At 37.1% G+C, this 27,693-nt stretch overlaps 1 protein-coding gene across 2 annotated transcripts in view; it reads right to left on the bottom strand.

Annotated features, from left to right (window-relative positions):
• FBXL17 (F-box and leucine rich repeat protein 17) overlaps window positions 1-27,693 on the bottom strand; it is a 464,141-nt gene that overhangs the window by 326,450 nt on the left and 109,998 nt on the right. The gene's annotated exons all lie outside the window — the stretch shown is intronic.

Genomic DNA, 27,693 nt, shown 5'->3' with positions numbered 1-27,693 from the left:
CTACCTCCATTCTCCATTCGTCATCTCTCTCTCTCTCAATATATGTATTGTTTAGTGACATGTAATTCCCATACCATAAAGTTCACCTTTTCAAAAAGTATAATTCAGTGGTTTTTAGTATATTCACAAGGTTGTGCAACCATCACCAATATCTAATTTTAGAACATGTTCATCCCCACAGAAAGAAACCCCACACCCAGTAGCCATCAGTCCCTTATTCCACCTTCTGCCCCAAACCCCTGACCACTTTCTGTCTCTACATTTACCTAGTCTGGACATGTTTTATAATTGAAATTATACAACTGGTTCCTAAAGTGCAACAATGGTCTCCTTATGAGGTTTCTCCCTTCAAGTGTTTCATCCAACAAATCTGGTTTTGCCTATCACTGCTTCAAATTCTTCAGATTTGGATGGTATGACAGTTAATGTTATGTATCACCTTGACGACACCATTAGGTGCCCAGGTACTTGGTTAAACATCATTCTGGGTGTTTCTGTGAAGGTGTTTCTAGATGAGGTTAACATTTGAAATGGTAAAGCAGACTGCGCTTCCCAATGTGAGTGGAGGCGTCTTAAGCAACACACTGAAGGTCTGAAGAGAACAAAGAGGGTAAGTAAGAAAGATTGTGTTTGTGTTCTCTCCCTCTCTCCTTCTCTCCACAGCCCCCACCCCAAATCCCTGACTGTCTTCCAGCTGGGACATTTGGGACATTGGTCTACTACCTTCAGACTTAAACTCAGCCTGAAATGTACACCATCAGCTCTCGGGGCTCTTATGCCTTTGGGCTCAGATGGTATCGCAGGACTACACCATCAGCTTTTTCTGTGTCTCCAGATTACCAACTACAGATCTGGGGCCTTCTCAGCCTCCATAATTACAAGTCAATTCCTTACCTTAATCTCCACACACACACACCTCATACTAACTTTTTTTCTCTGGAGAACCCTGACTAATACAATACGTATTAGAATCCCCCGAGGAATTTACTTAAAAAACTCACAGCCAAGAGGGGTGAGATCCAAGAACCTGTACTTTTAACAAACCCCTGAGTGACTGACTCCCAGGCATATGAAAGCTTGAAGCCTTGAAGCCGCAGTGCTGCAAAGAAGTTACATTGACACCTTCTGGCATTTCTACCTGGCCCTACTTTATTTACATAAAGGGCAGAGTTCAATTCCTGTTTTGTCTTTCCCACCTCCCCAAAATTTCCATGTATAGAATTTTCTTCTTATAAGTGTGCTAACATTTTTCTCTACTGTTCCACAAAGTTGTAGCTTATAAAAGAAGGTCAAATATTCTTATCATAGGCTTAATTTCAGATTCACTTTCCTCACAGTCAAGATAAAATCAACAAGTTAAACACTTTTGTTAGTTTTTCAAACAGCAGTGACTTACATCTCCTTTGCATTAGCTTTAATATCATGACTCTGTATCTTCCTTATCTATTCTGAATAGATATTGGAAAATAAAGGTATGTGGGTAGCATTAATTCTAAAACAACACAAGAGCATTTTCCTAAAATAATGAAACCAACAGTATCCATGGTGCATCTGATAAAAGATTAATTCTGCCCTCAAAAGTAAAGTATGCTTCAGCATATTTAATGCCATTGATAAATTAAAAATGGGCTTTCCTGACACCCAGCTTTCTAAAAACATTACGTTAAAAAAGAATATTTAAGGCACTAAAATTGCCTGAAGCTTCAATAAAAACCAATCTCTATTTTAAAAAGGGGGCAGGGGGAGTAACAGAGGTTAAATACAGATGCACAGTTGGTTAAATACCCTGCCCAATCTCACTCTAACATCAAGCCTTTCATATATCCATCTTTAAGGAACTCAGCTAAGGATTAAGAACAAAAGAAAACTCAGGTCCAAGGTGTTAGAGCTTTCAGAGAGAAGAAACAGGGGAATTAAAAATGTGCATGGTGGCTTCTTCTCCTTCCGCTTAAGCAATCGGAGTAAGAGAGTTCGGGGAGCCTCCAGTATCAACAGAGTCCTGTGGCCAAGCAAGACCAAACTCCGTGGGATATAGGAAGAGTCGTAGCCTTGGGTGTGTTTCTGGAGACTAATAAAAGGGCCTTGACGATTTGGGTGGGGTTTGGCTCCATTTCCACAGATAGAATATCAGCCCAGAAAATGGGGCTGAAAGCCTGACCAGAGACAAAGGTTGCTGGAGGCTGGAACTGGTGAGCGTCTGTTTCTCTGGGACTCTGGAACCTGACTGTCTCGTTTCAAATCCCAGGTATACCACTTTACTCCGTAGCTCCGTGATTGTAAGCAAGTCATTTCACCTCTCTGTACTTTGTTCCTTCTATCATATGGAGAAAGGAAAAGTACCTCCGTCACAGGGTAGGGAGTAAACAATACATGCAAAATGTTATATTTTGTTATTTTAAAATCTGTTCTTTTAGAGCATGCTAGTTTACTCTCCTAGTTACTCCAATAGATTCTGAGGGACTCTAGGTTACGAGCTGAACTGTGAGGTGGGAGTAAGGGAGACCTAAGTGGAAGTTTATTTTTATTTTTAGCATTATGGTTTTTTTAAAAATCCCATTTTCGTTAAGGTTCTCAGCCTGACTGCACATCAGAACCACTGGAAGAGCTTTCTGATTTAATTTCTGGGTAAAGATATGCATTCATTATATTTTAAAAGCACCCCCAGGAGATTCTAACAGCCTGGGTTACGAACAAGTTCTAAGGCCTTTCACACAAAGTGTGGTCCACATACCAGCACCACTGGTGTCAACCTGGAGCTTGTTAAAACTGCAAAATCTCAGACTCCAAAATAGACCTACTGAATTCTCATCTGCATAGTAACAAAATCCCAGAGTAAGTCTTGCGCACTTTAAAGCTTGAGAAAAACTGCTGAAAGTACAAAGGACGACGGCATCTTCTTGGGGTAAGATGAAGCAAAAACTGGATAGCTGTGTCATAAGCAAAGCACTACAGAGAACTGTTTACACAGCTTTATTGGGAATCATGTATGCCGTAACATTCACCCATTTTAAGGGGATAGTTCATTAAGTTTTAGTAAACGTACACAGTTGTGCAGTCATCACCGCAATCCAGGTTTAGAACACGTCCATTGCACCATCCCCCAATTTCCTTTATTCTTTATGCCCATAAGCAGTCAATCACAGCTCCCACCCTAGACAACCAGCAATCTGCTTTCTATCTCTATAGTTTTGCCCTTTCTAGAAATTTCATATAAACAGAATTGCATCATAAGTAGTCTTTTGTGTCTAGCGTCTTTCACTAGCATAATGTTTTCGAGGTTCATCCTTGCTGTTACACATATAAATAGTTGGCGCATTATATTACCAAGTAGAATTCCACTGTATGGCTATACTACATTTCATCTACTCACCAGATGATAAACATTTGAATTGTTTCCAATTGGGGGCTTTGATTAAAAAAAAAAAAAGTAAAGAAATGCTGCTATGATCATTCACATACAAGTCTTTGTATGGACATATATTTTCATTTCTCTCAAGTATCTAGGAGTGAAATTGCTGAGTCATGTGATAAATGTAGGTTTAATTTTTTACACATTTTTAAAGTTGGCCTGTTTGTCTTACTGAGTTGTAAGAGTTCTTAATATATTTGTATACAACTCCTTTATCAGATATTTGTTTCACAAATATTTTCTTCCAGTCTGTTCCTTGCCTTTTCATTTTCTAAATGGTAGTCTTAGCACTAACACTTAGGTCTTTGTGAATAGTGTGAAGTAAGTGGAAGGTTCCTTTTTTTGCATACGAATATCCTATTGTCCCAGCACCATTTGTTGAAAAGACTACATACTATGCAGGAATTTTGAAACTCCAACCTGGAATGATTTGACTTGAGGGATCATAGGAGTACTTAGTCAGAGGCTGTGGGAAAACCAGGCACAAGACAAAAATTAGTATGCAAATAGAAATGTGGATCAGAATTTAGAAAGAAGCATCAGAAAATGAAGGGAGAATGAGATCAGCTTGCAAAACAGGTTTGGATCTTTTAGTCAAGGCTGTGACACAAAGAGGAAGATGGACCTCAGCTTCAACAGTGCTCCTCTTTACACAGCAGAGGCAGAGAAGAGACCATCTCCTTAAGCCAGCATTCTAAAAGACAAACGACACTTTCATGTCTGCGTGAAAAGCGCGCAGGTGCATTCAGTGTGACGACAGGGAAACACATTGGTGGCAAGGAGTCTACTGTGTCTTCAGAGTTGAGAGAACCATGAAAAGTCTGAATAATATAAACCCACACAATTCTCGTAGAGCTTCAGTTTGTGACTCTTAAGGAGCCTTCTTGAGTTGTTAAACCAGAAGCAAATGAAAACCAGAAACGCAAGAGGCAAAGAGGACGAGGAAGAGGATGCTGGTTCTCACAAGCTCGGGAGAGCTACATTCCATCAGAAACCTCTTGAGGGTGGTTTCTTGTGAGATCAAACATAGGGACAGAAGCGATACCTTTCCAGGAGGTAGAAATAATAGGCCTAGAAACTTCTAAAATAGGAGGCAAACGTAATAGTGTGGCGAAAATGACCATCTAGGACTGAAATACTCGTGGCTAGAAGAAAGAGAAAGAACACCAGACAAGCAGTAGAGGGTCACTAATTTTGCTTGGAGAATTACTGTTTATAAATGTGATTCTGAACTGTGGAACTGCCAAATCTGAAGACTCAGTCTCTGGACACAGCTCACATACGAGTCTTTGCATGGACATATATTTTCATGTCTCTTGAGTAAGTATCCAGGAGTGAAACTGTTGAGTCAGGTGATAAATGTAAGTTTAATTTTTCACCCATTTTTAAAGTTGGGCTGAGTTTTGCGGTGCTAGCAGCCAAAGATCTGAAGGAGTAAATAATAAAAACAGCTAAATAATAAAAATGACTGTATTTCCTACGGCCTGACTGTGTGCCAAGCTCACTGCTCTCCTATGCATCTTCAGGGATGCTCAGAACAGCCCTGAGAGGCATCATTAGCCTCATTTAACAGGTGATTAAATTAAGCCTATTAGAAATAGACTTCCCTCAACAAATCAAACCACTAGCAGGTGGCAACGTGGGGCATAAGTTGGTCTTTTAGGTTTTGAAACCCATGCTCTTTACCTTATATAAATTAGACTGTAATTCATTTCATGGTGCTAATCTCACTTAAATGCAAATGAAAATTCAAGGCCCTCCTCTCAGCCCCAGAGAAGTAGAGTGGCAAGGATCGAGACAAAATGGATCCACTTTTTAAATAATTTTCTAAGGGACGTGCTACCTTGATTACATTTTCATCTGCTGAAGATAGAATGGCTGTGGGGCCAACGCTGTGACAGTCTTGTGTATTCTCAGAACCCTCCCCAAAGAGGGAATCACAGGACCGGATTGTGATCACCTAATTCACAGGTGTTGAAGAAGCTGGATTAATAGGAGTGAATTATGAAAACACAGAAGCAGAAATTGATAATCCAAGAAAGCCCTTTTATCTAGAAAGGATTAAAATTAAAGAAAAAAAGGATGGGAGAAGCTTTTACATAAATTTCAGGATTCTAAATAAAGAGATGCACGTTTTTCTTATTTTAAGACAGTTTCTTAGAACACAGTAAGAGAGATCTATGTTTATCAGAATAAAAATTGAGTCAATGAAAGCGTTTCACAATCTGCGCTGAAAGATTAACTTTTTGGGAATGATTGTTAACATATCTGGGAGAAAAGGAATTTGTAGTATTAATTGCTGGTGCAATTGTCATGCTGGGTCTCTAGTCCCGCTCCCCACATAAGAACGCAGGACGTGGTGAGGCCAAAAAGGAGCACCCACAGAGCCATGGGTAGGGGGTTCACACCACTATTTCTCCATGGCAGCTGGGTTGAAGACACAGGAAGCAGGAGCCACGTGATCCGCAATCTGCCATCTCCTCTCTGCCAACCAACCCCACCTGCTAGCTGCAATCCGCGGTCCGCTTCTCTGCCAACCAACCAACCTCCCAAAGTAGCCACGGCAGTTATATTAGTGGCTAATGGCTAACTGGTAACAGCTGCTGGCCACCCAGCCACAGCTGATGGCCATCTAATAACTGAGCCAGCACGTTTCCATGTGAGGCCAAGAGCCTGGAAATTGCTCTCTGGGACTCTGACCCCACAGCAATCTTTGGACATTTTTATAGTTCTGGCATTAGAGAATTGTTCTGTGTAATCCTACATGAGTGTACTAAATGATATAAGAGTATTTCTTGAGCATGCTCAGAAAACTTTTTTTTAAAGTTTCCCCTAGACTTCAAATCTACTAATTCAAGGCCCAGAAGTTATATTTTTATTAAGTTACGGTAATGATTCATATGGAATCAACCCAGAAACAGTCCCACGACTAAATCTAACCACCATGGCTAATGAGACCCTGCAAATTAGTACTGAAGATGGCCCTGAGTCTACTTTGGGGTTATCTCTTTGCCATTTCTGCTGCCACCATAGACCACCATGGTCCAAGATATGTCATCCTTCTCATGGACATCTTCAATAACCTGCACACTGGACCTCTTTCTGACACTCTTGATCCCACAAATCTATTCTCCACCCGTCAAGCCACAGTGATCTTTCAAAAAGCAGAAATCAGAAGTCAGACTGCTATTAAAAATCTTCCAATGGTACCAATGACTCTAAGAATAAAATCCAAACTCCTTCTGTAACCTATAAGGCTCTGCGTGACCTGACTCTTCCCAATCCCTCCCAGCATCCATCCCAGCATCTTCTCTCCTTGTTCACTGGGAGGTGGTCTTCCCATCTACCTCATTCACTGCTCTAGCTCCAGTGCCTGGCGCAGGACCTGGCACACAACAGGAGCTCCAAAGATAAAAATGAACGAATGAAGAACCGTCTTGCCGCATGTTAACGACTTGTTGGTTCAATACTGAAAAATAAATCCTTTTCACAGCCAAGAAAATTTACACTGTGGATCTAATTGATTCCATGTGGCACAAAGCAGCAGTGGCTAAGAATAAGATAAATGGCTTCATGAAAGAAAAGACAGGATTTTCAAAGAAAACAATAGCAGCACTTTGATTCTGGAGTGACCTGGAAAACTAATGTGAGGAAATTAGTAGGGACACTAACTACTCTCACTCAGGACCTCAGACCAATTCAAGGCCTTCTTTCCACCTCTACAGAAAAAGAGCAACGGGGATCAAGGGCATAATGAGCCTACTTCCTAGGGAATTTTCCAGGAAGAACACTAAGCTTTGGTTCCTTTTACATGCCTTGCATTCGGAGGGGTCAGTGGGCCTATGGGACGCCCTCACCCTCTGAATGCAAAGTAAAGCCAGTATGAAGCAACCTGCTCTAGCTATGTTCTAACTGAGCTTTATAACCAAGCAGCAAAATGACTACCACGTATTGCACTTCAGAGAGACTCAACAGACTAGAAGAGCCATGTGGATTCTGGGCAGGTTTCAGCTGGAATAGAGTTTAGTTGTCCAAGTATCGCCTCTGCCATGCAGCAGGTGTTAACCACACAAATGGGCTATTGGTTCAGGAAAACAGGAGAGAAGTGCCCCCGGTAGTGAATGGCTACCCCAGCCCACTGAATCGGCAATAACTTTAAAAATAAAAAGTGCACGTTTATAGTGTGCCTAATGAAGGGCTTGTTTCACTCGGGGTTGCTTAGTCTCTTAACTCCCTTCAATTCAACCAATACTTGAGTAACTACAATATGCACAACACCTCCTGTTAAATACTAATGCAGTATGAAAATAAGGTACAGGCAGAGGCTACAGGTTGGGATGTGAACAAGTCTAGCTTCCACAACTACCAGTGAGATCCTTGGGAACATGTTCATCTATACACTGCCTCCCAGATTAGTTCAGTTCAGTTTCCCAAGAAGGCCTTCTGACTAGATCTGAAACCAAGAAGAATAAAAAGATTATGGAGGAAGTAAAGCCAGGAAGAACAGTTATGACTTTATATTAAGTGAATCTATTTTATTGGTAATATGGCAAGTGTAGGGCTTTAAAAATATAAGATCCCTTGAGTTCCAACATACTACAAGCCTATAACTGATGGAACCATTCATTAAAGGATCTTAGGGAAGGGTGATGAAAGGAAACTTGTACTTCAAAGTCCAGCTGTGTATCACAGGACCAGCTAAAGGCATATCATGGCCTCAGAAAGGCCGGCCAGGAGGCTATGGCTGCAGCAGGGCTCACCTCCTAGGAGAAAGCAGTATACCACACCAAGGGGTACCTCGGTTAGGCCTCGCCTCACGCCCACATCTGACAACTGACAAAGAGCATGTGAAATACTGTGATTATAAAAATCCCAAGTGGAAATAATTTTATTTAACTACCCAGTAAATATACCATTATACATATGGAGCTTTAAAAATGGAACACAATAAAATTTCCCCATTTGTTTATTTAACTCTTCAAAAGCTATTTAAAAATTCTTTTTTCATTTTCACAGTCCTTTGCTTTTCAGTATTGTATCTTTCACAGGGTGTATGGTATGTACACTTACAATTACCGCACTAAAAAGCCATCTACTTTGAATAGTATTACAAAAACACAAAACATATTAGCACTTGTCCCATGAAAGGAAATAGTTAAGTATGGAGACAAAACACTTGGTATGAATTTGCTTCATTAAACGATTCAGTAAGACCTTCATCGCTATACTCTTCATTTAATAAAATTTTATATTTTCAGTAAATTTTAAAAACAAATCTAAAAGAAGATTACATTAATGCAATTTTCTTTTAAACCATGGTTAGACAACTATATTTATTGAGCACATGTTATGCGTTCAGTAATGTGCTACATACAAAGATTGAGACAGACAGACCCTCATAGAACTTACAATGTAGCAAGAAGAGCAAATGTTAAACAAGCTCTTAGTACAAGTGTGATTACTATATCAATACAGTCATTTTCAGTAGTCAATGAATTATTAGTTTCTATATATGACACAATTACATAGTTTACATGGAAAGAAGGAAAAATGTAATTAAAAATTATACTAAATTATTAAGAATAAGATTTTCCCCAAGTATTTTGAACTGTCTTAATCACATGCCTGATATCATTTTAGTACAGTGCTATAATCAGTATTGCTTTTATATACCATGAGGAAAACAAGAATTATTTAAGAATTCATATTCACTAGTATGACTTTGACTTTAAACTAACATCATACAATTATTTCATTAAGTAAATTAGAAACACAAGGCAGTGAAATTTAATTTAGCTTTTTATTATGAATAATTTAAAAAATAGGCAAAAATAGTGAAATAAGCCTCCATTAACCATCAGCTAGCTTCAATAATTACTAACTCATGGCCAGACTTGTTTCCTCAATAGTGCCATCCACTTTTAAAACATCACATTTATAAGTAAATATTTCAGTATATCCCTAAAAGATAAGGCTCTTTTAAAAGTCACAGCCATAATAACACTATCATTTTAGAAAAAAAAAAATGTTCATGTGAGAATTAAAAACTATGTATAATTTTTATGGAGATAACAACCCAACGAAAGTAATTTCAAAATCTCATTAAAAATCTACCACAATTTTACAAAAACTGACCCTTTGTCAACAAGGGCATTAAAATTCACAACTAATCATTTTCTAAAAGTCAAAAATTCCATTAGTGTCCAATGAGAATCTGATCATTTGATTGCTTATTTGACCTTCCCTGGTTTTTGCTCATTCTATCTTGCTTAATGTTAGTCTAGGTTTGGAAAAGTCAGATTGGCTGATAAAAAAAGATTTATATGTTACACATTCAAGTATTGTGACAGGGAAAGACACTGATCCGGAACTAATGGCATAGATATTTGTCCCTACTAAAAAGATCTATGATAAGTTAGGAATGACTCAACCACCTGCCTTCAATTTTCTGATCAAGTTTCTTTGACTAATACTGCTTTAGTTTATTGAAATTCAATATTTGGATAATCTAAATGAAAGAGAAGAATTAGTCTATTCTGCATCTGCTCCTCCTTTAATGAAAAGAGTTCTCTAAAAAGTAATCTACTAATGCAACAACCATACAGCATATGCAGCAATAATATTTATAAAGCATTTTCTACTTACACAAATACATTTGTCCAATTGCCCAGTTAGATAAGCTGGTGCCATCTCCATTTCACAAATGTTGAAACAGAGAAGTTAAAGTAACTTGCCCAAGTGCTCTTTCCATTACAACATACGCAATAACGCACTTCAAATACAACCAAAATCTATTTGGGCACTAAATTTGAGATCAATTATGTAACAAGTAAACATAATTGACAATGAAGTAGTTGCTTTATAAATGTACAATTGAGTCTTTGGTCATATCACAGGAAAAAAATGTTTTAATTCTCTAAAAGTAAAGTCTCTTCCAGGCTGTCAAACTTTAATTTCTAAATAAAACCTTTAAACTAACAGATATGGTAAGTTGGAGAATTCATTTCAAAGAGTATCAAGAGAAGTTCACAGGAGTATGACTAAAGTCTAAATTAAACCTACCACACAAATCACTTACCAGAATTTGATTGTGTGGATGCATCACATGTTATGTAAGAAAATAGGGAAAAATAGAAGCGGTAGACACAGCTTGAATTCTGAATCATCTAACTTTGAAAGAATTTTCATCACAACAAATGAAATGAACTTAAATCCCAAAAGGCTAACACACAAAGAACAATAGAAGAACTCTGAATAGCAAAAGAGCTACTTAGTATTTCAAAGAGCATGCTAAAATTCACAAAGCAAGAGGAAAGCCAGCCGTGATGAAGGTCATTTCCTTAGCCTTCTCAACTGCCTACGGTCCTTTCCTTACCTACGATGTATGTCACTGGGCTCCCTGCCTTCTCCCTCAGCCTCTGCCTGAATACTCTCTCCTCTGTCTCAGGCCACTGGTTGTCCTCTTCCCTTTCCTGAATTTCCTTCTGTCACCTTATCTCCTGTCTCGGCTTCTTTCCTTGCCTTTTCCTCATGCTTGTTCTGAATCCTTCACATCTTTTGATCCTGTCACATCTTTTCTTAACTGGCAGGTCATAATATGGAATGAAAGCATTTTAAGTATAATTATTGTACTATTTCAAATTGGTGATATTGAACCTTTTAATTATCTCAAAAAGAAATGTAAGAATATATGACGCTGTGAAATCACTGGACACAGACTGCCTGGGTTGCAATCCAGCTCCACGTCTTACTAGCTGTGTAAACTTAAATAAGTTATTTATTATCCAAAAGTATGAACATGGGCTATGGATCTAATGGTGTTCTTGTAAGCATTCCAAAAGAATGCCCATGTGCTGGGCACGTACCACGTAAAGCGATCAATAGAGGTCAGGCTCTACTTATGTATACACTTCCTTTCTCCAAGTGCTTGGAACTGGCATTTTGAACATTATTGTACAAAGTTAACTTTCATTCCCATCATTACACTTGGCAGCATACAAATCAGCATTTAATGAAAGTCTCTGTTATGTAAGCCCCACCTACTCACCACCAAGCCATTAGAAATAGAAATGACAATACATAAACTGTTCTATTTTATACTTAATCACCAGGCTGAAGTTATATCAGAGGGAAAATGCAAGTTACATAAAACTTTGAATTGGTGAAATATCAGTAACAAGTTTAACTGTACGCAGCAGGTTTACCTGTATTTTGCAACAGATTAAAAAAATACTAGGTAATAAGAAGTAATGAAAATAACTATTTTGTTAGGGTATGTGGATTCTATTTTTGATATTCTAATCTGACAAATGACTTTACTCTAACAGGACTTGGGTATGACAGTGCATCCCAACTGTGTTAAAGCCTTTAGAACGCACAGCAAAGTGTATACACCGAAGTTAGGCTTTGTAATGCTCCTAAACATACAGCGTCTTGGGAAATATGTAGAATAGCAAAGTTTCTTATCTGTGATTATAAGGAAGGTTTCCACTAAGGTGTTTCACTCATGAATATATGAGTAGATTTGATTTCAATGTGTAATATTCTATAATAACAAAGAACACACCCCACCCTGGGAGGCTGGTATGTAATATACAAAAAGAAAATGGATATAAGAGCACAACCTTCAAAAAGTCACTTGTGTTTGTGAACATACTTCAGATTAGGCTTTAATATTTTAACAGGAGAAAATGCTTCCCAGGATAAATAACATCTACTAAGGTATAAAGCCCTAACAATCTGTGTTTTAATCATAAATGAAAGACAATAATCACTTGATTTAAAAAGAGTACAAACACCTTAATGTATGAATAAAGAACATTTCTTACATATTCATGTTTAACGTTCTTTAAACAAGAAAACCTATCATTAAAAACAAAACCTAAAATTGGGTTATACATTTTTCATTATGTCAGACAAATACATTCACAGCTCACTAAATGTACTTTCTAACATTTCAAACACCTTATAAAATCCCACCTTCTTTAATAAGTCTCCCACAATAATTGGAAGTAAGATGGCAAATCCATCATCCACCCTGACCTAGTCCGGTTACTCTGCACATTTAACCTTCACAAAGGAAACCATGCTATGTAGCACAGATGTAAAGAAGGCATTTTCTTTGTCAATTTTGGCAGAGGAAAAATAAAGTATATTGTATAAATGTTTCGTTTTATTTTTTAAATTAGAAGTTCAGAAAGGGCAAATCTCATGTTGTATAAACAAACGTCAAAACACAGATTCGGCTCTCTGGGTATAGGGGTCAAGGAGATTTTTAAGTACTTTCATGACATTCTTCCCAAGTCCGAGTAAATCTGTATCAGTAGCACAGTGCCTGACAGATAGTAGTTGCTCAATAAACATTCGCTGACTACATGAATGAATGGAAGGAAAGGAGGAAAGAAGAGAGGGAGAGAAGAAGTAAAGGAGGGAAGAAGGGAGAGAGGGAAGGTATGCATCCGGAAAAGACAGAAGGAAGGTACTAGAGAAACCCTATCATGGTGAAACCAAACCCTATCAGGATAAAATGACAAATACATGCAAATTTTCTAAGAAAAAGTCAGTATTGGAGTGCCTATTTGCCAGGCACTGTACTGTGCTAGATGATTTTTATTTATATTTATTTAAACTGCAGTGTGAAAGTCTTAAAGATGTTTCCACATTTTAGCCCAGGAAGAGCTCTTCTGCGGACTTCTAAGCAATAGGCTCAGCAGAAAAGCAGACAGATGTGGGCCAGAATGCTCACTGCAGCACTATTTATAGAATGAAAAAATGGAAACCTCCCAAATGTATTAAAATAGGAGAATGATTAAAGGATGGTGTATATTTTTTGAAACAGTGCTATTGGCCATGAAAGATCATATTTTCTTAAGACATTTAATGAAATAGGAAAATACAATGTTATTGAAAAGACAGGACATACAATTATTAGGAGTATAAACACGATTTCATTTTTCTATGCAGAGAAAAAAAAACCAAGGAGATAAAATGTTAACTACCTCTTGGTAGTGAAATTATTTAAGTGTGATTTTAATTTTCTTTATGTTTTTCCTTATTTTCCAAAGTTCTATAGTTCTATACCAATGTTTTTATACTCTTATGGTCACAGAAAACAAATGCAAAAAAAAAAAAGGGGGGGAAAAATGGATAAGGCTTTTTAACCTAAATAATTTTCATATAAGTTCAGAAAAATTAAGAAATAAAATGTAAATTTTCTTAGAAATTAGAAACAATAGAATAGAAATTACTTCAACATACACAATATTAAATATAAATTAGTATCATGTTTCTATATGGCCTTTATTCTTCCAAAATAACTTCTATAAACCAGGCAATAAAATGTGCTATAAAACAATATACATCTAAGTACACTTTGCTTGAGTTCATCAAAAAAAAACAATTTTTAAAAATCTGCTTATATTTTTTCCTATCGATTGAAAAAATGTAAAATTTAAAAAATATATTAAGAAACACCCCAATGAACTTAATTTTTTTAAAAAAGAATCAAAAAGAAAAAGAAAGAAAGAAAGAAAGAAAGAAAGAAAGAAAGAAAGAAAGAAAGAAAGAAAGAAAGAAAGAAAGAAACATGAATACTATATAGGGTCAATTCACTATTTTAGAACCAAAATACAAATCAGACATTTTTAAAAGATCAAATCTTTTAAAAAGTGTTCCAACATATAAGTGAATTACCAAACAAGACATACAGTTAGAATTCAGTATTAAAAGGTACTTTAAATGTACATAGATATAAGATGTTTAGTGGAGAGATGCATTCCAAGAATTCTCAAAGCCAGTCGCTTCAGCAACATGGTGATAATGTGCTTGTATTACACAGTTTGTCACCTGTATTTTGTCTGAAAACTACATAAATCAAATATAGTCTCACTTGCATGGGACTATAAAATAGGGTCACATTTGTTTTTAATGACCTAATTAGGGAGCTAGAATTCCCCATTAGCTGATTGATAGAAATTAGCATCTCTAATCTGTCTCTACAGTCATTTCTGAGATGCCCAAAGTAGTGCCTCACTCCTGCCCATCTGCTGGTTGCTATACCCACAAGGTGTTCGCTTGTCCCACCCCTTCTGCTCTGGTTCCTGTTGTCTCCGTGTCTGCTGCAGCAGAGTCACTCTGTGGAGCTTAAGGCTTTTCCTGCCTCTCATGACCATTCCAGTGTCATGGTGTGATCTCCTGCAGTTCCCACAGCTTCCAGTCCTTGGAGTGCCAGAGAACTGCAGAGGTGGCACCAATGGCCTCCTCCCTGACTGTACACCAAACCTCATCACCTAAACCACCAAAGCCTTTCCAGTGGGGTCCACCTCACAATGTCTGTCTGCCTCTCGCATACAGTTTCTTTAGTTTCTGGCCCTCTCCCACTAACCACCGGAATTAAAACCAAGTACAAGAGGTTGAATGAGGAAGAGATGCCGTACAACTTGCACCTTTCCTCACTCCCTCTACTACAAATCTCTCCCTCTTCCTCATACTTCCAAAATACCCACATCAAAAACTGGCAACCACTATGTTATAAGCATGTATGTATAAAAGAAATGCGTGGAGAGGCATCTCTACAACTTTCGATGGTTAAGACTTAGATCTGGAGTCACAAAGACTGGAGCTGGATCACTCATTTGACCAAACACCAGCTCCATATTTAACCTCTCAAAATCCTAATGTTCTCATCTTAAACAGAGCTACTATAGTACTTACCCCATTGAGTTATGAAGATTAAAGGAGATAATGAATGCAAGAATTCACATAATACAAACTCAATACAATTGCTTTTGAATATATCGATTAATTTGGCAGAAGATAGAAAAAAAAAGTTAATCTGGGGTGAAACCTAAATTTAAGATGAATGAACCCCAAACAGGATAATCTCAAAGAAATACATGCCAGGATATAACATCAAATTCCTAAAAACTAAAGACAAAAAAAGAGTCCTGAAAGCAGCAAAATCTCTCTACAATTGTAAATCAAAAAGCAATTCAATATTACAGGAGATTTTGCATCAAAAACCACGGATATCAGATGAAAATGGGAAATATTTCTCAAGGGCTGAAAGAAAAGAATTGTCAAGCCAGAATCTATATCCAGCAAAAAGATCCTTCAGAAATGAATAGGAAACCAAGACATTCACAGATGAAGAAAAACTTATAGAATTTGTTGCCAGCAGACCTACCCTAAAAGAACTAGAGGAAGTTCTTGAAATGGAAAGCAAATAATAAAAGAAAGAATCTTGGAACATTTTTGGGAAGAAGGAAGAAAAGGTAAAAATATGGATTAACACAATAGATTTTCCTTCTCCTTTTGGGTTTTCTAAATTATATTTGACATTGAAACATTCAAGCAGGGACAAGCTGAGAAAAATTCAAAGCGAAGTTCAGTCTATCACAATGCTCCCCCTCCCTTTCCTTTCCCTTTCTCAACCAACAAATGGACAAACTGATCTAGATCCCTTGGCCTAGAGACCTAGGTAACTCCTTCTTGACCCTGAACTATAATGGCTAGTCATGTTTTATCCCTGTTACTGCTTTAAGAAAGGAGGATTTCAGTCTCTCCCCCTGCTAGAGAAGGTATGAGACAAGCCAGGAAGCCATTTGACTGACAGAAGACCTCTCAACACGATTTTTAACCATGGCAGGAACAAACAATTAAACATGAAGGCTGATTCCTACTAACGATCAGGCCAAACACTACTAAATATACTGCTATATTCTGTAGCAACATGTTAATTTACAGAAACATATCTAATCAGTATTACAAACAGCATCATGCGTGTTTTATTATAAGAGGAGAATTCTACACTTAACTCACTCAAATACTAGTGAAGCTTGTTGGTCTGCTACCTTTGTAAGGGCATGAACTTGCACAAGAGTGCAACTTACACAGAAACAGAAAGAAAAGGGGGCATTGCATCCTTGCATTCAGAAATTCTATCTACTGTGGCCTCAGTTTATGATCCAGTACTCTAAGCAAGATGCCCTTGCCTAAGGAACAGTGTAGAGCTGAGAACAACAAAACATATGTGACACATTATTTCTGAAACATGCTATTAGAGGTCACCTGCCCACAATTAGACATTTTCCTATACTAACAAAATATGGTGCAGTCAAACTGGCAGCCACCACATTAGGGCAGAGAAACTAACTCCTCTTTCCTTTACCCAAAAGTAAACCCCAATGAACTAAGAGATTGTAAAAATAGTTACAGAAAGCTGACAACTCTCCTCCACATTTAGGAAACACATTTTTTACATACAAGAAAAAAGTGACCTTATTACTTTTTAAGAACTGTTACACATCCAAGATGCCATGTAAATCTCATCAAAGATTTTTAAAAGGCTTAAAAGCCAGGGAATTTAGATGTTTCAGCACCATTAATGCTAACCTTGGCACTGTGACTGCTACCAATCAATTTTTTTCCTTTTAGAAAGAATGAATAATTTTGATGAATGTTATTGCAAATTACACACTAAAAACATAATTTTTCATATGAATGAGGCCAATGTCTTTTGGCACGCTTGTCACCATCACAACATAACTGCTAATCTTCAAATACAGTTATTAACAACTTCAGAAAATCATTTAGAAGACCAATTCTCCTTTTTAAGGTCAATGATTACCACAGTTAATGACCAATTGGCTTTAGCTATTACTGTCCTGACCTTTATATCATGTTTTAAACTAACAAGACAAATAACTATTAATAATGACCTATTTTGAAGGGTGTTTTTCAGTGACTATCAATGCTCACTGAAAACATAATTGTTTTTGTGTTTTATATAATCATTCTGTCACTTGTTGATTTTTGCTTGTTTTCTTGTCGCTGGCATTATTTTACCATGAAAGTAGGGATATGGGTGGAGGGTGAAGAGACAGAAAATCTGAGATAAACTCTACAGGCATTAAAAAAATACTAGTGAAACACATATTAGTTTAGAAAATATAAAAGGTACTGAAAGGTACAAAATGAAAAGTAAAAACCATGTTTTCTTCACTTTTATTTCCTAAAGGTAATCACTCTTAAGTTTCTTATAATTACTTACAAAAAACTGTTTAATGCATATGTTTGTGTACAGTATATGTACTTATTTTTCCTTCTCATTTTCTATTTATATATACATATATATAATGCATATACTTGATACGTTGCCCTGCACCTTTCTTTTTTCACTTACAGTATCTTGGAGACCAGTATCAACACACACAGGACCATCTCAATTACTTCACAGCTGCATAGTGTTCCATCAGGTGAAAAAACAAATTTATTTAATCAATCCCACACTGATGCATACCTAAGTTATCTTCTATTTTGTTGTTTATTTTGTTTTGTTGTTGCAAACAATATTTCAATAAATATTCTTGTGCATATATTTTGGAAAATATCGGCAATGATTCTTTGAAGGACAACTCCCGGGTCAAAGCCTATGTGCCTTTTGAATTTTAAGAGATTTTGCTACACTGCCTTCCAGAAACACTATACTAAGTGATACCAGCCATTAAAGAGACTGTCCCTTTTTCCACACCCTTGCCACCACCAGGAATTATCCCATTTCTCATTTTCACAAACCTGCAAGGTGAAAAAATATCTCAATGTTGTTCTCACTTGGAGTTCTTTCATTATTAATAAGAATATAAATCTTCTCATCTGTTTATTCAAAGATGATTGTTTTCAGCTATTACTTTCTTCTTTAGAGCAGGATAATCAAGTCTGAGCCCTTTAGTTTAGAACTTGATGCACAACAGCTGCTCTGAAAATGCCTGGTCCCTATCAGGTGAATCAAACAACAGTTTAATGAAATCTTCCTTCAGCCAGACTTTATTATTCTGATACAATCTAATATCTGCTTTTCAAAAGTCACAAGATTCCTGACACTGAGCCAAAAGAAGCTGGCAAAGCTCTAGCACAAGCAGGTTACAAACAGGAGGACAGACAACAGTAAACACATTATGTAGTAGCTTCCTTGTAGCTATAATCAGACAATATTCTACCCTGTTAGACACAATACACATTTCTCCACATTATATAAATCCTTTGTAAAGCTAAATAATATTCCACCAATCCTATAAAAGTAGTGTTTTGTACGTTTGATTCTTTATACAAATAGTGTATTATATATAACCTTCTACAATTTGCTTTTATCTTTCCAGTCAACATTATGTTGCTGAGATATAGACATACTGATATTGTAGATCTACTCCATTAATTTAACCATTTCCAATTCTTTAATATACAGTGACTTATTTATCAATTATCTTATTAATTGGTGTTTGACTTATTACAAACAATATTGCAATGAACATTTTTGCCCATATCTCCTTGAACACATCTACAATAGCTTCTGAGATGCAGGGCGTCATGCGGGGTCTCAGCTCCCGCTCCCCACATAAGAACGCAGGATATGGTGAGGCCAAAAGGGAACATCCACGGAGCCATAGGTAGGAGAGTCACATCACCATATTCTCGCTGGTGGCTGGGTTGGAGATACAGGCAGCAGGAGCCACACTATCCACAGCCTGCCGTCCACTTCTCTCTGCCAACCAACCTCACTTGCTAGCTGCAATCCACCATACTAACTGCAATCGCTCCTGCCAGCCCAGCCACCATCTTCTTGCTAGCCCCCATTTTGCTGCTAGTGTAGCCACAGCAGTTATATTAGTGGCCAATGGCTCACTGGTTACAGCTGACGGCCAACTAGCTACAGCTGATGCCCATCCAATCACAGTTGAGCCAGCTCCTTTCCACGTGAGGCCGAGAGCTTAAAACTTTAAATTTAAGGAATTTTCAAGCTACATTATATTAAAGAAACTTACTGGTAAAATAGCTCTTAAATGGTAAACTGTGCTTCTTGGAAGAAAGAGAAATAGTTTGTTGTTGTTGTTGTTTTTAAATTGCAACATGTTTAAGTCAATTTCCCCAGTTAAGCTTGGTTTGGCTAAATTGTATATTCTCTGGTGTTTCAGAGGGGACAAGACACCAATTCCTAGTTTCCAAAATTTTCTGCCAATATATAGCCTTACTTAATTCAATACCCACCTAGAGAGGAAACTTTGTCCCCGACTGTTTAAATCACTAATGCAACTAAGTCTGATGATCCAGTAAGGATTTGAAATAATCATCTTTAGACATCACTTATTCCCAAAGGGTGACTTGAACACTGAGATAAAATGGAAATCATAAACGCTTCTAACTGCGCAGGCATTAATTCTGTAATGTTGGAAAGTGACAGATTCCTATTTAATTATATTCCAAGGAAAGACACGTGTTAATTTGTGGAAGTAATATTTAATAAGTTAAGATAAGGCATAATTTCACAAAAATATACTTTTATCCCACAAAGGTTGAGTTAAATGAGAACGGTGAGAACAGAGGACAAAGGACAGCCCTGGCCCCTTTGCTTTCTCTTCAGGAGAGCTGTCAGAGGTCATTCAGTATCAGTGTTTAAATTAATCCTAATCTCCTTCTCCCTAGAATTGGCCACATACCAGGAGAGCCAAAAAAAGTGTATACAAGTGGACACTTTGGTCAACGTTGCTCAATCAGTCATTCACGGTAAGCAGAAGTGTCTGGACACTGATGGTAACCACTTTGAGCACCTCTTGTAATTGCAGAAGTCAAATGTGACTTGTATTCATCTTTTGTTATTGGTATATGTTGACTATTACAATTTTAATAGTTTTTTTCCTTTCTTAAAATGTGTATACATTTTTTTGGCACCCTCTGTATACGCTACTCCGTCACAGATTTATTGCAACAGAGCCTGCGCAACCTGCATACTAAATATGTTGCTTTATACACATATCTCTGATATTAGAAATAATTTAGTGTGGCTTTAGTGAGTGTACAAAGGGCTTGTACAACTTAATAGAAAAGAGTATTGAGTATTATCTCCATCAAAGAGATTATTTAAGCAATCTTGAAGAAAAGTTTATATACATATCCCTCAAAATACATCTGTTGTTCATTCTCTGGCATACTAAGGTATATTTTTTCCATGAAGAACATTAAGACAGAACATAATTGTGGCAAAAAGATAATTATTTTATAAATAAAAAGAAGTATGTTCCAGTGTCCTGAAGGCTTAACTTGCATATATTTATTATAGACTATAAAACGGATTTCAGCGTTTCAGTTGGTTGTTCCTATAATCATTTTTTGCAGCATGTTATACAATCACAAACTTAGAAACCAATATAATTTGCAATGTTTGGTCATTAATCCTTACATTTAGGTAGATTCAGGGGGATATTCATAAAAGAGAAAAAAAAATAGTTTTCAGGTGTTTTGGGTGTGTGTGGGTTTTTTTTGGTTTTTTTGTTTGTTTTTTTAACAATCCAGTAACTGACTTTTAACTCAATAGCAACAGGTTTTCCTCGATTGTGGGGATATAACAGAACTGTGTTGGGTTCATATTTAGGCTCAACCCAAGGAGTTCTCTAGGTTTGTGTCCATGGAGAGGCTGACCAGGCCCATAACATGAACTAGTTCCACCTCCCAGAATGTCATTTCTAATATGTAAGACATGTTAGTTAATTTCCACACAATGTTAAGTTTATTTTCACACATTATACTGCTTTAAATTGGTTGAAAATCAGATAATGAAGGTCTTAAAATCCAAAATAATGCAAATTCTTCAAAGGTTTTTATGAACAATACCTTAGGAAGGCTCAAATTTAAAAATGTTACTAAAAATTGATTTTACACTTTTCATCTGGTTATTGGGAAGGGACAGTAAATAACACCTGAAACACAGAGCTGTTGCGATAAAGTGGAAATCTATGTAAAAGTACTTAGCAAAACCAGGGACAGGATAAACAGGTACAACTTTGAAAACTTAGCAAAAACTTTGAAAACTGGCTTCTCTGTTGACTCTGAAAATAGCCAGCTCCCTGCCCTTAGATAAGCCACTAAACCATTCTAGGCCTGTTTCCTTATCTGTAAAGCTATATTCCTCAGTTCTCACCCTTCCAGTTAGAACAGTCTCTGACCCAAAGAACTGGTCAGGAAGGAAATCTGAGAGGGCATCTGGTTCTTACCACACATAAATATTATAAACAACCTTTCAGTACCTTTACCTCTACCCCATTGCTGGTACTCAAAACTCATTTTTTGACAAATGAAGAAACATTTGTTCTAATATAAGTAAGAGTAAAATTAGAAAAATTAGAAAATTAAAGATCACCAAGACTGGAAAGCAGATTAAGACCTGGAATGAAGCTAAATCTGCAACTCCTAAATGAGGTGCTGTATTAACCCAAGGCCTGAAGCAAAGCTGAGTCAAGAAGGTGTCAGGAAAGGCTGCTCTCCAGGCAGGTACTTTGTACTGTCTTCCATTTCGGTTATTTGCATTTATCTCATCTCCTGACTAGATCACAACTTCCTCGGAAGCAAGGATCATTGCCTAATTTACATTTACATCCCCTGCTATGCCTGGCACATTGCAGACATTTAATTAATATTAAGCAACTTAATTCAGTATGATGGCTTCTAAAGAAAATCAATGCTTATCTTGACATTCCAACAAAGCATCAGTTAAGCTAAAGTCAAAGTACTTATCATTGGGCAAAAATTTGTTTTTTTCTTTATTTTTAGATTTTATTTTATTAAAATAATATATGCATCTGGCTTTAATTTGCAAATTACTGCATAAGATTTGTTTAAAAAAAACAAAAACAAAACAGCAGATTCTTCTCCCCCCTCTCTCATTTCCCTTTTCCAAGAAGTAATAAACCTTTTCAGTTCTCTCAAGTGATTATTTTGGAATTGACTTCCATATATCTAAATACATTATTTCTTGATTTCAAGTTTTAAGCATTATCTGTTTCCTTTCAATATGAAAATAAAGGTTGAGTTGTATTTCCTCCTCCCAGATCCAACATACACATACACAATGTTTCCTATCTAGTTATAATTTTGGTTAGATTCACATTTACTATTTACATAATTATGACCACAGAAACAATATTCAGAGCTAAGCAGTACAGTGAGATATTATTTCTCCTTTCCTGAACAACTTTTTGTTTACATGAGGTTAATAAATGTCTTAGGGTTTTGTTGTTGTTCTGTATTTTCTTTGCTTAGTTTTCTAAGTGTGTATTGTGAATTCAACACCACATTCTTTGCCAGAAGATATTTTAGAAATTTTGATGTTTATTTTGATTGTTGTGGCCCTTTGACATTTTCAGGAGCAACACAAATATTTAAATTGTTTCTAACAGTGTTTTAGTGACCAACCTCTCGCTTCACTGAATGACATTCTGTTAGGCCAGAGTCACAAACTACCTGGGTTTTATTTGGGTTACAGATATTTCAGATGTTACAGAACTTTACACTAATCAGATATTTAAAGTGTGAAACTGTTTTAACATGTTGTAATGGAAACAAAACAAGATATGGAAACACACCTGGTAGAGAATTCTGGTTTACACAAACTTTTGGACACACCCAAGCTGTTTCCAGTGGCTTTTTCCTATAAATGGCCTGCCTTGGCTCACGCTGCAGACTTGCCTAAAATCTCTCAAAGATTCAAAACCCCAAACAAGCAGCACCTGGCTTCGGCGTGTCCCGTACCTCTGGCTGAGCAGCCCTAAGCCAGGCACTAGCAACAGCCAGTCTGTTTGCGGACTGGCCTCTCGAGGCACCTCCAAGCCCAGCGTAGGAGGCAGCCATCTGTAGATTGCTTTGTGGCTCATTCCAGGTGGCCCTGAACAGGGCAAAGGCTGCAGCTAACTTGGCCTGCAGCGGGTTCCCTCCCAGAAGGCCCCAAGATTGGCACACCTGGTGGCCAGCTTCGGACCAAACCAGCGTTATCACCCACCTCCAAGGACAACACACTCAAGCGGAGGACTGGGCAGGCACCAGAAGCCCCCTAAAGTGAAGCCTGCTCTGAAGGGTCAGCCCCTGCACAACAGCTCCTCCACTGTAGTCACAGCTAGTCCTCACAACCAGTGAGCTTGAGGGTCAATCCCTCCTATTGATGTACAAACAGCAATCAAGTGTCAACAACAATAGGAGGGCACACACAATCCACACAAGGGACATACCTAGAGCACCCAGCTCTGGTGACCATGGAGGCTGCACCACTGGGCCCCACAGGACACCTACTACATAAGGCCCGTCTACTAAGACTGGGAGGCATAACAGCCCTACCTAATACATAGAATCAAACACAGGGAGGCAGCCTGGTAAGAGGAGGCAGCCCGGTAGAAGGAGGTAGAAGGAGACAAAGAAACATACAAAAAATATTGTCCCAAATAATAGAACAAAACAAAGCTCCAGAAAAAGAACTAAACAAAATGGAGACAAGCAATCTACCAAATGCAGAGTTCCAAACACTGGTTATTATGATGCTCAATGATCTCATGGAGCCCTTTAATAAAGAGATAGGAAACATAAAAATAGAGATAGAAAACATAAAGAACCAATCAGAAATAAAAAATACAATAACTGAAATGAAGAATACTTTATAGAGAATCAACAGTAGATTAGATGAAGCAGAAGACTGAATCAACGATTTAGAAGATAAGGTAGCAGAAAACACATAGTCAGAACAGCAGATAGAAAAAAGAACCCAAAAATATGAGAGTTTAAGGGGCCTCTGGGACAACATCAAGCGTATCGAATTCGCATTATAGGGGTACCAGAAGGAGAAGAGAGGGAACAAGGAATTGAAAATCGAAAGTATTTGAAAAAATTATGATGCAAAACTCCCCTAATCTAGTGAAGACAATAGATATACAAGCCCAGGAAGTGCAGAACTCAAAGAGGCTCACACCAAGACACATCATAATTAAAATGCCAAGTTAAAGACAAAGAGAGAATCTTAAAAGCAGCAAGTGAAAAGCAGTTAATTACCTACAAAGGAGCTCCCTTGTAAGACTGCCAGCTGATTTCTCAACAGAAACTTTGCAGGCCAAAAAGGAATGGCAGGAAATATTCCAAGTGATGAAAAGCAGGGATCTAACGCCATGACTACTTTACCCGGCAAGACTACCATTTAGAATCAAAAGACAGATAAAGAGCTTCCCAGACAAGGAAAAGTTAAAGGTGTTCATCACCACCACCAAACCAATATTACAAGAAATGTTAGAGGGACTTCTTTAAGAAGAAGAAGAAAACAAAGATCAAAAATTTGAATAATAAAATGGCAATAACTACATATCAACAATCACTTTCACTGTAAATGGATTAAATGCTCCATTCAAAATACACAGTGGCTGAATGGATAAGAAAACAAGACCCATACATATGCTGTTTACAAGAAACTCACTTCAGATCGAAAGACACAGACTGAAAGTAAAGGAATGGGAAAAAGATATTTCATAAAAATGGAAACAAACCAAAAATAGCTGGCGTAGCAATACTTATACCAACAACAGACTTTAAAACAAACTTTAGAAAAAAAGAAACAAAAAAGGACCTAGTGATCCCACTTCCATATATTTATCCAAAGAAAACCAAAACACTACTTCAAGGAGACAGGTGCATCCATATGTTCATTGCAGCATTGTGTACAATGGCCAAGATGTGGAGGCAACCTGGGTATTTATCAATGGAAGAATGGATAATGGTGGTATATACATACAATGGAATGTTGCTCAGCCATAAATGGGAGCTGGTTCTTGCCATCTACAGCAGCATGGATGGACCTGGAGGGTGTTGTGCTGAGGGGAGTATGTCAAACAGAAAAACAGATGCAATGTGATTTCACTTACATATGGAATCTGAAGAGCAAAATAAATGAACAAATAAAACAGAAACAACCTCATAGATACAGAGAGCATTTTGATGGTTGCCAGATGGGAGGGGGATTGGGAGTGACTAAAAAAGCAGAAGGGATTAACAAGTATAAATTGATTGTTACACAGTAATCATGGAGATGTAGGGTATAGCATAAGGACTATAGTCAATAATATTGTTATAACTATGTATAGTGTCATATGGGTACTAGATTTATCGGGGTAATAGATGGGAGGGGGGCATTGGGGGACAGGATGGAAATGGTGAAGGGATTAAGAAATACAAATTGGAAGTTACAAAATAGTCATGCGGATGTAAAGTATAGGGAATATAATCAATGATATGGTAATAACTATGTATAGTGAGTGCCAGGTGAGTACTAGGGTACTATTTTAAGTGGGTACTTAAATTATATAAATGTCTAACCACTAAGCTGTACATCAGAAATTAATATAAAATAATATTGAATGTCTGAAAACTTAAATAAAAATATGCTTTGAATCACTATTAAAAAAAAAAAGAGGAAGACACACCTCTCTCCCTCGCTCCCTTCCTCTACCCTCCCTCCATGTGCGGACACAGCAAGAGTGGCAATGTGAAAGCCAGGAAGAGAGCTCTCACCAGAAACAGAACTCTGCAGGACGTGCTCTTGGACTGCAGCCTCCAGAACCGTGAAAAAAATAAGGCTCTGTTGTTTAAGCCATCCACTCTATGGTGTTTACTATAGCAGCCCTACCAGACTAATACTGAGCAGGAATTTAAAAGGAACTTAAAAATAAAAATATTAGTTATTTTCTTCCTCTTTCTACCCTTTTATATGGTGGGGGGGGGGAGAAAGAAGCAGTCAGTTGTTGAAAGATAATGTGAGATTCCCACAAAAGGAACAGATTCAAATAAAAAATACAAAATTTCTGGTTACCATTCATTAAGGAGATTAAGTGATGTACCGTAAAGAACCAGAGTTGGAGTCAGAAAACCTGGGCTCTAAGGAGGCTTGTCCCCTTATTTGCGAGAAAGCTTTGGCCAAGTCATTTAATCTTTCCATTGGCTCAGATACGATCAAGGAAGTCAGACCAGATGACCTTTAACTTCTTTTCTGCTAAAACACTCTAGTAGCCTATAATCTAGGTGGTAGAAAACTAGTTAACAGAAGAGTCTGCTCAAAATATATTCTAAAAGTGGTAACACACAGAGAATTTAAAAGAAATTCCAATGACACAAATTAGATCCCAGTAACCAAAAGAAAAACTAAACATAATAGAAAACTGTGATACTCTATAGCCAGAGCCTACATCTTTCCAAGACAGTCTATAGAGTATAATGAAAGTGATTATACAATTTCCATTTAAATAGCACGTTTCTGTGATTTAAAAATGGCAGGGTACCCCTCCTAACATTAAATTCTTTGCTGCTATCAGCTATTTTCACATCATAATTTGAATTGGAGAAAAGAAAGCACAAACAACACTGTTTTTCAAGCTATGAGAATCAAGAATTGAAGAGATTTGATCTAGAAAGGAGTCAGGTACAAAGAACGTATGGTAGTTTAAAAAAAAAATACAGTACAACCCCTTAACAATTCCTATCAATATGAATCATGTGGGTTTGTGGAATGGGTTCAGCAAACACTGTGAAACTCATTTTACAATTAAAAACTAGAATTCAGACTAGTTTCAAAGAATTCAGAGGCTTCTGATATTAAAAAAAGAAAGAGAAGAGAAGAAAAAAGAAAAGGAAAGGAAAGAAAAGAAAAATGATTCCCAGTGTAGCTGTAGTGTAGCAGACAGAGCCCTGGAACTGAAGGTGGTCCTGGGTTTCTATCGGCCTGCCATTTACAGGCTGTGTCATTGTATCCAACAAACCAGACCTCTCTGAGCCTTACCATTTTCTCCACACAGTGTCAGTTAGAAATAAATACAAGTAAGATATGTAAACGGGCTTTGTAAAAATATTGCTAAAAAATGTGAGTGTGGAAGAAGTCCCAGGCATATTCAAGTTCTCAGTGTCACAAATAGATAATATGAGATGTGAAGAATACAAAGCAAAATAAAAGGCAAAAAGAATTCCCAAAGCAAAAGAATCACATAAGGATACCAACAGCACCCTAAAAGGAAATTTTTTTCAATAGCTAATGAAATCAAAATTTAAATACCAGAAGGCAAAGCAATAAAACACTATTTTAAAATTTACCAACTTAAAACTAATAGTTTTTTTATTTAGGCTAAGATCCAGCTTGCCTTGCAGTTATCTATAAGGTAGTATATTTTCTTGTTCCTATCAAGATGGTAAACTCTCTCCACCACTGTTTTTCTCCACAAAAATCAATCCTAAAGAAACTGTAGCTTACTGAGGGAAGTACCGTGTTTCCCCGAAAATAAGACCTAGCCGGACAATCAGCTCTAATGCATCTTTTGGAACAAAAATTAATATAAGACCCAGTCTTTACTATATTATGTATTATTTTATATTATTTTATATTAGACCCAGTGTTACATTACATTATATTACATTATACCCATCTCATATTATAGTAAAATAAG

Source organism: Rhinolophus sinicus, linkage group LG03, assembly GCF_036562045.2.
Source record: "Rhinolophus sinicus isolate RSC01 linkage group LG03, ASM3656204v1, whole genome shotgun sequence".
Lineage (NCBI taxonomy): Eukaryota > Metazoa > Chordata > Mammalia > Chiroptera > Rhinolophidae > Rhinolophus > Rhinolophus sinicus.
This window is presented reverse-complemented; position numbering and strand designations above follow the sequence as displayed.